General features: G+C 36.8%; 1 pseudogene; it reads left to right on the plus strand.

Annotated features, from left to right (window-relative positions):
* Positions 1–1,314, plus strand: LOC116550028 (annotated as a pseudogene).
* Positions 1,315–10,588: the final 9,274 nt, after the last annotated feature.

The following is a 10,588-nucleotide window of genomic DNA, read 5'->3' on the forward strand; positions in this document are numbered from 1 at the left end:
AAACTTGGTAAGTTTATGGTGACAAAACCCAAAGCAGCGACAATACCAGCTTCAGCTACAACTCAGCAATCAAATCCTGCCACCACTGTGCAGTTACTTCCTCCACAGAAGCTGCTGTGGCTCAGGCCACAACCCTCCCCTCTGCCTTGGCTCCCACATCTACACCCATGTCTATCACTCCAGCACCAACAACAGCATGTGCTGAACACGTACCTGCTGGTGCCATGAAACAAGATAAACCTGCAGAGAGGTCAGCAGAAACACCAGTGGCTACTAGCCCAACATCAACTGAGAGTACACCAGGGGATTCTTTTCCGTCAAACCTTTTTTAGGCCAGGCTCAGTGGCTCTGCCTATAATCCCAGCACCTTGGGAGGCCAAGGCAGGTGGATCACCTGAGGCTGGGAGTTCAGGAGCAGCCTGACCAACATGGAGAAACCCCAAGTCCACTGAAAATACAAAATTAGCGGGGCGTGGTTGCACATGCCTGTAATCCCAGCTACTCGGGAGGCTGAGGCAGGAGAATAGCTTGAACTCGGGAGGTGGAGGTTGTGATGAGCCAAAATTGTGTCATTACACTCCAGCCTAGGCAATATGAGCAAAATTCTGTCTAAAAAAAACAGACAAACAAGCAAAAAACTTTTTTGAAAATGCAAGGGCACCTGTAAAACGTTAGTCCTATGAGAATATGATAACTGAAACCAAGACCATGTCCATGGGCTATAAACAAGAGCAAGTAATTGTGGCCCTGAGAGCCATTTTCAACAATCCTGACAGAGCAGTGGAGTATGTCTTAACAGGAATTTCTGGAGGTAGAAAAAGTCAGGCTGTGGTTGAGCCTTCCTCAAGCAGGTAGTACTAGGCGCCTCGGTCTTCAGCTGCTGCAACTATGACAGCAACAACTACAAGTTCTGGAGATCATCCCCATGAACTTTTATAGAATAATCCTCAGTTTTGACAGATAAGGCAAATTACTCAATAGAATCCTTCCCTGCTTTTCCAGCATTGCTATAACGGATAGGTTAATTGCTGCAGCAAATCAGCCCACACCAGGAACATTTTATTCAGATGGTAAATGAACTAGTTCAAGAAGCTGGTGGTCATGGAGGAAAGGTGGAAGTGGCAGGAGAGGAACTGCAAAGTTGGAAGTGGTCCTATGAGCCACATTCAAGTAACCTTAAGATAAAGAAGCTACAGAAAGGTTAAAGGCATTAGGATTTCCTGAAAGATGTGTCACAGGAGCATATTTCATTTGTGAGAGAACATCAATTTGGCTACCAATTTTCTTCTATAGCAGAACTTGAATGAAGATTGAAAGGGACTTTTTTATATCTTACACTTCACACAAGTGCATCACACCAACTACATCCAGTGGGTTGTCTGGAAGCACTTGGGATCCTATCCACAATACTTTGTATATGATAGATTGTGGGGGGGGGGGGGGGTGGGATCTAGGATGCAGGGCAGGGATGAGTACAGTGCATGTCTGCTTCAGTTAGCAGATGCTGCACATCCAAACATGATAATCCAACCTGCTTTTGCAGGTCTTTCTTTCTTCTATAAAGTAGGTAACTTTCCCTAGGTTTCACTCTTTTTAGTGTAATAAATTCAGAAATTTAGTGTAATGTCTGGCTTTGTATTTCTTTGACTTAACATTGGTTTCAGAAAGAATCATTGCTATGTGGAATTTTCAGTCTCTGTCTCATGAAAACACTAGATAATGGCATTGTGAAATTAAAAAGAAACTGTGGCAACTGTAAAAAGAAATGCCAAATTATTGATGGTTAATTGTTGCTGCTTTACAGAAGTTTAAAATTAATGTATAAGAAAGCCCAGTCTATCCTGTTAAGTACCTGGGGTGGGGTAGGAGAGAAAGGGAAGATTTTCTTAGAGTGAAAATAACTACTACTTTAACCCTTTTAAAATTTCTTGGTAATTACAGGCCTTTAGAAATTCTTTTGGAAACAGTCTTGCTCTGTCACACAGGCTGGTGTGCAGTCACCTGATCATGGCTTACTGCAGCCTTGACCTTCTAGGCTCAAGTGATTGTCCTGCCTCAGACTCCCAAGTAGCTGGGCCTTACAGACGCACACTACCATGCCTGGCTTATTTTTAATTTTTTGTAAAGACAAGGTCTTACTATGTTGCCTAGGCTGGTTTTGAATGCCGGGATCAAGTGATCCTCCTGTCTTGGCTTCCCAAAGTGCTGGGATTACAGGTGTGAAGTACCGTGAAGGGCCCAGACAGGCCCTTCTAACATGATCTGAGAAGCTCTACAAGTATAGACAGTTATTTTCCTGTGTACATTGTTGATTTGTTTGGAGAAAAATTGGTATATGTCTGATTACTGTTTACTTCATTGTTGTATTGCAGTAAAAGTTTTAAAACCATCATCACTTGTTTGCTTTTATGTATCCCTTAATGAAATTAGCACTTTTAGGTCCAATGAAGAAATGCAGCATTCTCTTTTCCTCTTTCCCTTTCCTCAGTACAAATGTGTTTATCAGCAAGTTGTTGGTCAAGCTGCTGCCTTGAAAAACAAACAAACAAACACAAAATACTGATTCACATCCAAATTAATGCAAACATTTCAAAACTAGATTTCTGATATTTGTAAATGATTTTCTTTATTAGTTAAAAATCTTTACCACGGAAATAATTAGTGTTGTATTGCTTCCAAAAAGAGAAGGTGGAAAGAACTGTGATCCAGCATCCCTTACTGCGCTGGAAAGGCTGGTGAAATAATTTGAAAGGATAAGATGTGTCTAGAAAATACTTTTGAAGCTATATAATCAAGATATCTCATGGCATATTAAAGGAAAAATATTTTATAGCAAAAAAAAAAAAAAAAAAAAAAAAAAAAAGGTATCTGTCCACCACAGCAAAACTTGGCTTTCTCGCACTTACTGTTTTTTCCTTTTAGGAGAAGAAATGCAAAGCTGGCCAGGCACAGAGGCTCACGCTGTAATCCTAGCACTTTGCGAGGCCTAGGCGGGTGGATTGCCTGAGCTCAGGCACTCGAGACCAGCCTGGGCAACAGGCTAAAACCCTGTCTCTACTAAAATACAAAAAATTAGCTGGCGGTGGCCATGTGCTGCTGTAATCCCAGCTACTTGGGAGGCTGAAGCAGGAGAATCGCTTGAAACTGGGAGGTCTTTTGGGGCTCCCAAAGTGCTGGGATTACAGGCATGAACCACCACTCCCAGCCATTAAGTGTACTTTTATAGGCAACAATTATCTCACCTGTAAGATGAAAATGTACCCTAAGTCTAGTGAGACACATTTTACCTGAAAGAAAAAATTTTAAATCTATATTTCATGATGTGTGTAGCATTTTATTTGCCATTCACACTATTCTTTAAATAACTGCTTTGAAATAATGTACTACTTGAGAAGCATTTGCTATTTTAAAGGGATTCCAATCAGTTATTGGTAATATTTTGGGTGGAGGAAGATATAATGAAAAAGCAATTTAGGATCTATGTAAGCTAAAAAGATAGATTGACCATATTCACTTATTCACTTCAGTTATCTTATAACTGATTGTCTCTCTTTAAATTATTGCCAAATTTATTTAATATGCATAACGTGGGAGAGTCACAGGGAAACTTTGTCCAATAAGCCAATTAGGTACAGGTGCATACATATATACACTTCTTCATAAGGGAAGGGGAGAGGTACAGAAAATTTGGCAACTCAAAGGATGGTAAATTACTTTTACAGGGAAGTTAGGAAAACCGGCCAGTAGCCTATGCAGTTTGCTGTTGTTTTTATCAAACTAAATAACAAACAGACAGGGATATGCTAAAAGAAATGATATCCAGAGTAGCAATTGCAATGAATATATGTGTGCCATAGAAATCTCTGTGCATATTCGGAAATGTAAAAGAAAACAAAGGTTTTTAAAGAAAAAAATGGAGAGAATTACATAATTGTTGTGAGAGAATTATCTTTAGCTGAAAAGATTTATAACAACGTTGGGGTCAGCACAAGGTTGGAGAGGCAATTGCTGGGTAGATGTTCTGGCGGAAGTTTATTTACTTATTTATTTATTTGCATAAGGTTGTGATGGCTTTTGTGCAAGGTTATCTTTTTTTTGCGGAGTCTTCTGTTGATAGTTTTTTTCTTTTAAATCAGACAATTGCGTGTGAAAACCATTCCTTCATGCCCTTTCCCTGCTCCATTTTTTTTTCATTTTTTTTATTGTACTTTAGATTCTGGGGTACATGTGCAGATCATGCAAGATTGTTGCATAGGTACATTCATGGCAAGGTGGTTTGCTGCCACCATGCCCCCATCACCTATACCTGACATGTCTCCCCACATTATCCCTCTCCACCATCTGTCCCACTATCTCTCCCTTACCCCCTCGCAATGGACCCCAGTATGTGATGCTCGCCTCCCTGTGTCCATGTGTTCTCATTGTTCAGCACCCACCTATGAGTGAGAACACACGGTGTTTGATTTTCTGTTCTTGTGTCAGTTTGCTGAGAATGGTGGTTTCCAGGTTCATCCATGTCCCTACAAAGGACACAAACTCATGGAATACTGCACAGTATTTCATGGTGTATATGTGCCACATTTTCTTTAACCAATCTATCATTGATGGGCATTTGGTTTGGTTCCAGGTTTTTGTTATTTATTGCAAACAGTGCGGCGATGAACATGCATGTGCATGTGTCTTTATAATTGAATGATTTATAGTCCTTTGGGTATATACCCAGTAATGGGATTGCTGGATCAAATGGAATTTCTATTTCTAGATCCTTGAGGAATTGCCACACTGTCTTAAGTGACGCTATTTTGATTCTGAAAGTTTTTAACATTGTTTATAGGTAGATTTTAGCCAAGTTGTAATTAAAATTACATCCCACTTAACAATTTGCTGTTGTCTTAAATAAGTCACTCTTTCATAAAGCTATATGTAATTGCATGTTGGATACTATTGAAGGATGTTAGCTTATCCAGTCATGGAAGAATCTTTTATTAAACTATGTGTCAACTATAAGGCAATCCTGACAGCATAAATCCTAAGAATAGCTTTGTTCTTTATTCTTTAAAAGGAACAAATAATACACACATATGCATGTATGCAAGCACATATTGTCTGTGAACAAATTTGGAGAATTTGTAGAAAGCTTTGAAGAAATACTTATAACTGAGATTAAAATTAAGTTTAATTATATAAAATGTTAGATTTTTGGAACTTAGACAATTTAAAGTGAACTATAATTTAACTAAAATTCCACTTTTTGGTTCTTTCCCTCTCTAACCTGGAAGACAATGAACTATTTTTCTAATGAAAAGAAATATATTACTGTCATCTTTTTACTGTAAGAGTAAGTGAAGGAAAGTCAGAATCGCAAATCATGCACTTTTGGTGAAAAGCCAATACAATTACAAAATTTATTTCAGTGTTTTAATACTTGATGTAAAATTGACCCTTGAACAATAGGGGATTATCCCCCAAACAGTCAAAAATTTCATATACATCAACAGTCAACACATATTTCATATGTTATTATACACCATATAACATGTATTATACACCATATTCTTAAAATAACATAAGCTAGAGAAAAGAAAATGTTACCAAGAAAATCACAAGGAAAAGAAAATACATTTGTAGTACTTTACTGTCTTTGTTCATACAATAAGTTTACACTGTCTGTTTCCTAGATGAATCATCTGTCTGAAATGGGGTCAACCCCAGTTGCAGGCCTCAATCTCTGGTACACATCAGGAAGTTCAGCTTTTTCTTGTAATGTCATGACTTCTCTGCGTCCTGGGAGCACTTCCAGCATCACTAGTGACACTTTGTATGGGTCCTATGTTGTTACTCCAGGTTTAAGTTGCTGCATTAAACACAATGAAAAATGCAAAATTATGAAAGAGGACAATTTATTGCCACAGAAAATTTACTAGGGAAATGAACTGTTTGCATGGAGATGATTGGTGTTATCTGGCATTTGAGCAGGAACCTGCAACACTTGATCTCACTGCAAAATCAACAGGAGGTGGCTTGGAAATGATTACAGTAGTATAGTATGTACTACAGTTAATTTTATGCAGTTATGACTTAATACTGTCTCTTTACATTTATTTACATTTCTCTCTATTGCAAATGTTGCCATGTAAGGTCTCAAAGTATATGTGTTCCTAAGTTTTCATGGATTTTATCTTTGCATAAATTTGTGTATGTTATGGTAGTAAATGATAAAAAGACTAATGTCTACATATATTTTATTCATTCATGATATACTTATTCTTAATTTTTCATGTTTGTAGGCCATGTGTTTTACCTTTTTCAAATTGTCATAATCTCAAGAAATTGTTAAAATACATTTGTTGAAAAAAATCCACCTATACATGGATCTGCACAGTTCAGGCTTATGTTGGTCAAGGGTCAACTGCATTATATTTGTTATCACACCTCTGCAGAGATTTTTAAATATTTTTGAACAGGAGGAACCACACTGTTTACACAATTTGTTTCTGTTTTTCTTCATGCAGCTAATACACAATGAACATCCTAGTAGCTATTCTGTATGATCGCAATAACTTTTTATTGTCTTAAATTATTATGATTACACTAGGTTTGAAATGACTTTTCTTCTATTTTGCATTACAGGAACATACTAGAAGAATTCAAACTTTTCAAATACCTTATACTTACTTTTTAAAAATGCTTTTTAAAAGATGCATTAACTTTGCAATGAAAAACGTACCTGGTTATCTCCCCTTTGTATATATAAGTACCCACCCTTCCTGGAGGTGGTTCTTCAATTGATGCTCTTCAACTGAATAGCATCAAATGAGGTCCTTCTGTACCCTATAATTAGACACTTCTGCAACCACTCCTTTTTTAAGGTTTAGCTTGTTATACTGAGCAACAATTACTCATTCTCCTTTCAGTCATCTTCACTGTATTTTCTGCAGGTCTTTTAAAATACCAAAGCCTAAAAAATTGCAACACATCCTTATATTAGAAAATTAGGCTGTCCTTAAAAATTATGTATTTTGGAAGCCCATTTATAAATACATAAAAAGTTTATGAAATAGAATTACCTGGGAAAATTAGAATATAAAATTATATATATAGAAATGGTTGTGTATAGAAATTATAAAAGGAAATTTATAAAATTGCAGATTCTGATTCTGTGGCCTATAACTCTGCATTTCAAACAAGCTCCAGGTGATGTCAATTATTGCTCTTCCATGAACCACGCTTCAGGTAATAAAGCTCTGGATAGCCATTTTGATGTAACATGCAAAATGTAAGAGTTATTTGAAACCCATCATTCCCAGGATATTTTCGTGTGTGTGTGTGTGCGTGTGTGTGCACGCGTGCGCGCACCTGTATGTGTGACTTCACATCCCTGTTTTATTGAAAATCAATAATGATGGATCTGGATAGGTGGTTTAAGTAGAAACAGGAAAAATATATGATAAAAGAAATGGTTACAGAGCATTGATCTCCAGTAAATGTTTGCTGGAAAATTTATAAATGTTAAAGCATGTATAAAATATTTAATATAATGACATATGCCAGGATGTTGAGACTGTATTTTATTTTTTTCATCAGACAGGCTTTCACTCTGTCACCAGCCTGGAGTATATTGGCACAATCATGGCTCACTGCAGTCTCCAGCTCTCGGGCTCAAGTTATCCTCCCCTCTCAGCCTCCCAAGTAGATAGGACTACAGGTGCATGCCATAACACCCAGCTACATTTTTAAATGTTTGGTAGAGATGGGGTCTCACTATATTGCTGAGGCTGGTCTTGAACTTCCAGGCTCAAGTGATGCTCCCACCTCAGCCTTCCAAAGTGCTGGGATTAATTTATGTAATATACATTTAAAAAAACATGTTATCTGCCTACAAAGATATTTAAATGTTCACTTCTTACATATAATAAATGTTCATATAAACTCTGTAAAAATTATTAGTTTATAATTTCTTAGTTCTTTCCCTTTTCTGAGAAAATTACCTTAAACTATTTTATAAAAACAAATGAAACACCACCCTATAAAAAAAAAAAAAGTAGCTCTGGTAGTTTATTGTAAGTGTTGGCTATATGCTGTAGCAGTATCTCTAGGCCACACTTTCTCACCATTAACAGAGAGACAAAGTAAGCTATTGTGTTAGAAGAGCTTTCCCAGGGAGGAACTCTGTTTGGATTCTTCTCACTTTCTAAATTGCTTCCTTTTTCCTAAGGCTAGTAAGGTAAAAATGAGTTTGTGATTACTTCTCTTTGGGAGGTCTTTTTGACCCTGAAACATTCAGGGAAACCAGGGAAAGAAGGCCTGTAGTGGCTAGCTTATAGTAGCTTTTCTACAGGCCTTAGGAGGACTATTCTCTAACTTGGGTCAGGATTTCTTGTCTCTCGTCACAGAAGGTTGCTCAAGGAACAAGATTAGGAAAAGATCAATAAGCTAATTTCAGTTTAGACCTTAAGCTAGAGGGCCAGTAGAAGTCCTATAGTATTGGGGGATCATAAAAAGAAATCAACATAAATAAATGTACACTTACATTTACATTATAGCTGCATTCCTGAAAAATCTGGTAAATTTGAAAAACATACAAAAATAATTTTTGGTTTATATGTAAAATAGAATGAAATTCTTGGTTCAAATAATCACGAGTGTTTTAACTATATGAAGGTCAAGCAAAATATTTCAAAACTATGTAAGAAAGTTTTCCTTATGCCATAAGTTTTCCTTAAGTCTTAGTTGATTTGTATTGCAGGATAGATAGCACCCTGGCTGTCAGCCCTAACCACTGACAGTGTCCCCAGTCATTGTGAAATTAAAAATTCCTCACAAACAGCAAAAGCTGGTGATACAAAACCTATTAAGAATCTATGCTATAAAGCCAAATATCAGAATTAGTAATAATAATAATAATACTTAAATTTTGAGGATATCTTACTTGAACTTTTCTGGCAACAATTTATATCAGTGACTTAAAAATTATGTATCTTTTGGCCGGGCGCGGTGGCTCAAGCCTGTAATCCCAGCACTTTGGGAGGCCGAGGCGAGTGGATCACGAGGTCAAGAGATCGAGACCATCCTGGTCAACATGGTGAAACCCCGTCTCTACTAAAACTACAAAAAATTAGCTGGGCATGGTGGCACGTGCTTGTAATCCCAGCTACTCAGGAGGCTGAGGCAGGAGAATTGCCTGAACCCAGGAGGCGGAGGTTGCGGTGAGCCGAGATCACGCCATTGCACTCCAGCCTGGGTAACAAGAGCGAAACTCCGTCTCAAAAAAAAAAAAAAAAATTATGTATCTTTTAAAAATAACTTCAAAAACGCAAGAGACTATAAGTTCAAGTTAAATATTTGAAAATTAATATGGGCCAACCTACCCATTCATTAATTTCAGGCATTTTTGCTAGCTTCTCAATCTTCTTTGCCCACTTAATTCTGAGTTTGATTTACATCTAATTTTTCTTTTACTTGCTGGTTCAATATCTACAGAGGACATCTCTGTACATAACACAATGATTAGCATTTCTTTTTTTTTTGCCAGATACTTTATTTATTATTATTATTTTTTAATTTTTTTAATTGCATTTTAGGTTTGGGGATACATGTGAAGAACATGCAAGATTGTTGCATAGGTACACACATGGCAGTGTGATGTGCTGCCTTCCTCCCCATCACCTATATCTGGCATTTCTCCCCATACTATCTCTCCCCAACTCCCCACTCCCCGCTGCCCCTCTCCTATTCTGCCCCACACCCCGTTAGCATTTCTTAATCTGGTTTAGCCTTTCAGTTGCAACAGGATTATTTGATTATATTCGATATGGAAGTAAAATTGGGCTTTTTGTTTTTTTACTTAATGAACATGTTCTAATTCTATGTCTGTCAACATTCCTATTTTTACTAATTCTATAAAATTATAAATTTTATGCATTCAAAATTTCTATACATGAGAACACCATTTAGCTTCTGTTGGTATCTGGTCTTATTCTTTTACATGTTAAGTAGATTTATCTTTGAAGTTCTGTTTTGAATTTCCACTAAACGAGAGACACCTGAATGGGTAGCATAAGAAACCAATTATACTGCCTTTCTTTATAGAACATTATATTTCCTGGGAAATAAGCCAGAGTCTGATCTAACTCATCTCTAGCACTTTGAATATTCTACCACGTATTGCCTTGCAAAATATTCCACAAACAGTAATAAAATATATTCTTCCTAAATAATTTGATTTCCATTTAAATGTATTTGCAGATCCTAACAATCCTGTAGAACTCTATGATAGAGTGAGAAGAGTTTTAATTTCTTTTTTTTAACTCCTAAATTGTGACCAAAAGCTTTTTTTTTTTTTGAAAAATTACCATTCTTATTGAGTTTAATTTTTTTCCCTCTTTTCTTTTTCCACGTTAGAATGTGCTGTTAAATCAAACGAGTCCAGGTGCAAAGGTGGTTTCTAAATGGAGAGTTAGGGTAAGGTTTTTCCACTTTTTGTAATTTAGGATTGGGCTCTCAGGTTGATTCATACCTCTAAAAACAGCAGAATTTATTTTTTGCTTTTCTAAGGTAGATTTCACTTCAGCAATTTTTAAAGCATGTT

Source organism: Sapajus apella, unplaced genomic scaffold (assembly GCF_009761245.1).
Source record: "Sapajus apella isolate SASKATOON/1434 unplaced genomic scaffold, GSC_monkey_1.0 scaffold7, whole genome shotgun sequence".
NCBI classification, from domain to species: domain Eukaryota; kingdom Metazoa; phylum Chordata; class Mammalia; order Primates; family Cebidae; genus Sapajus; species Sapajus apella.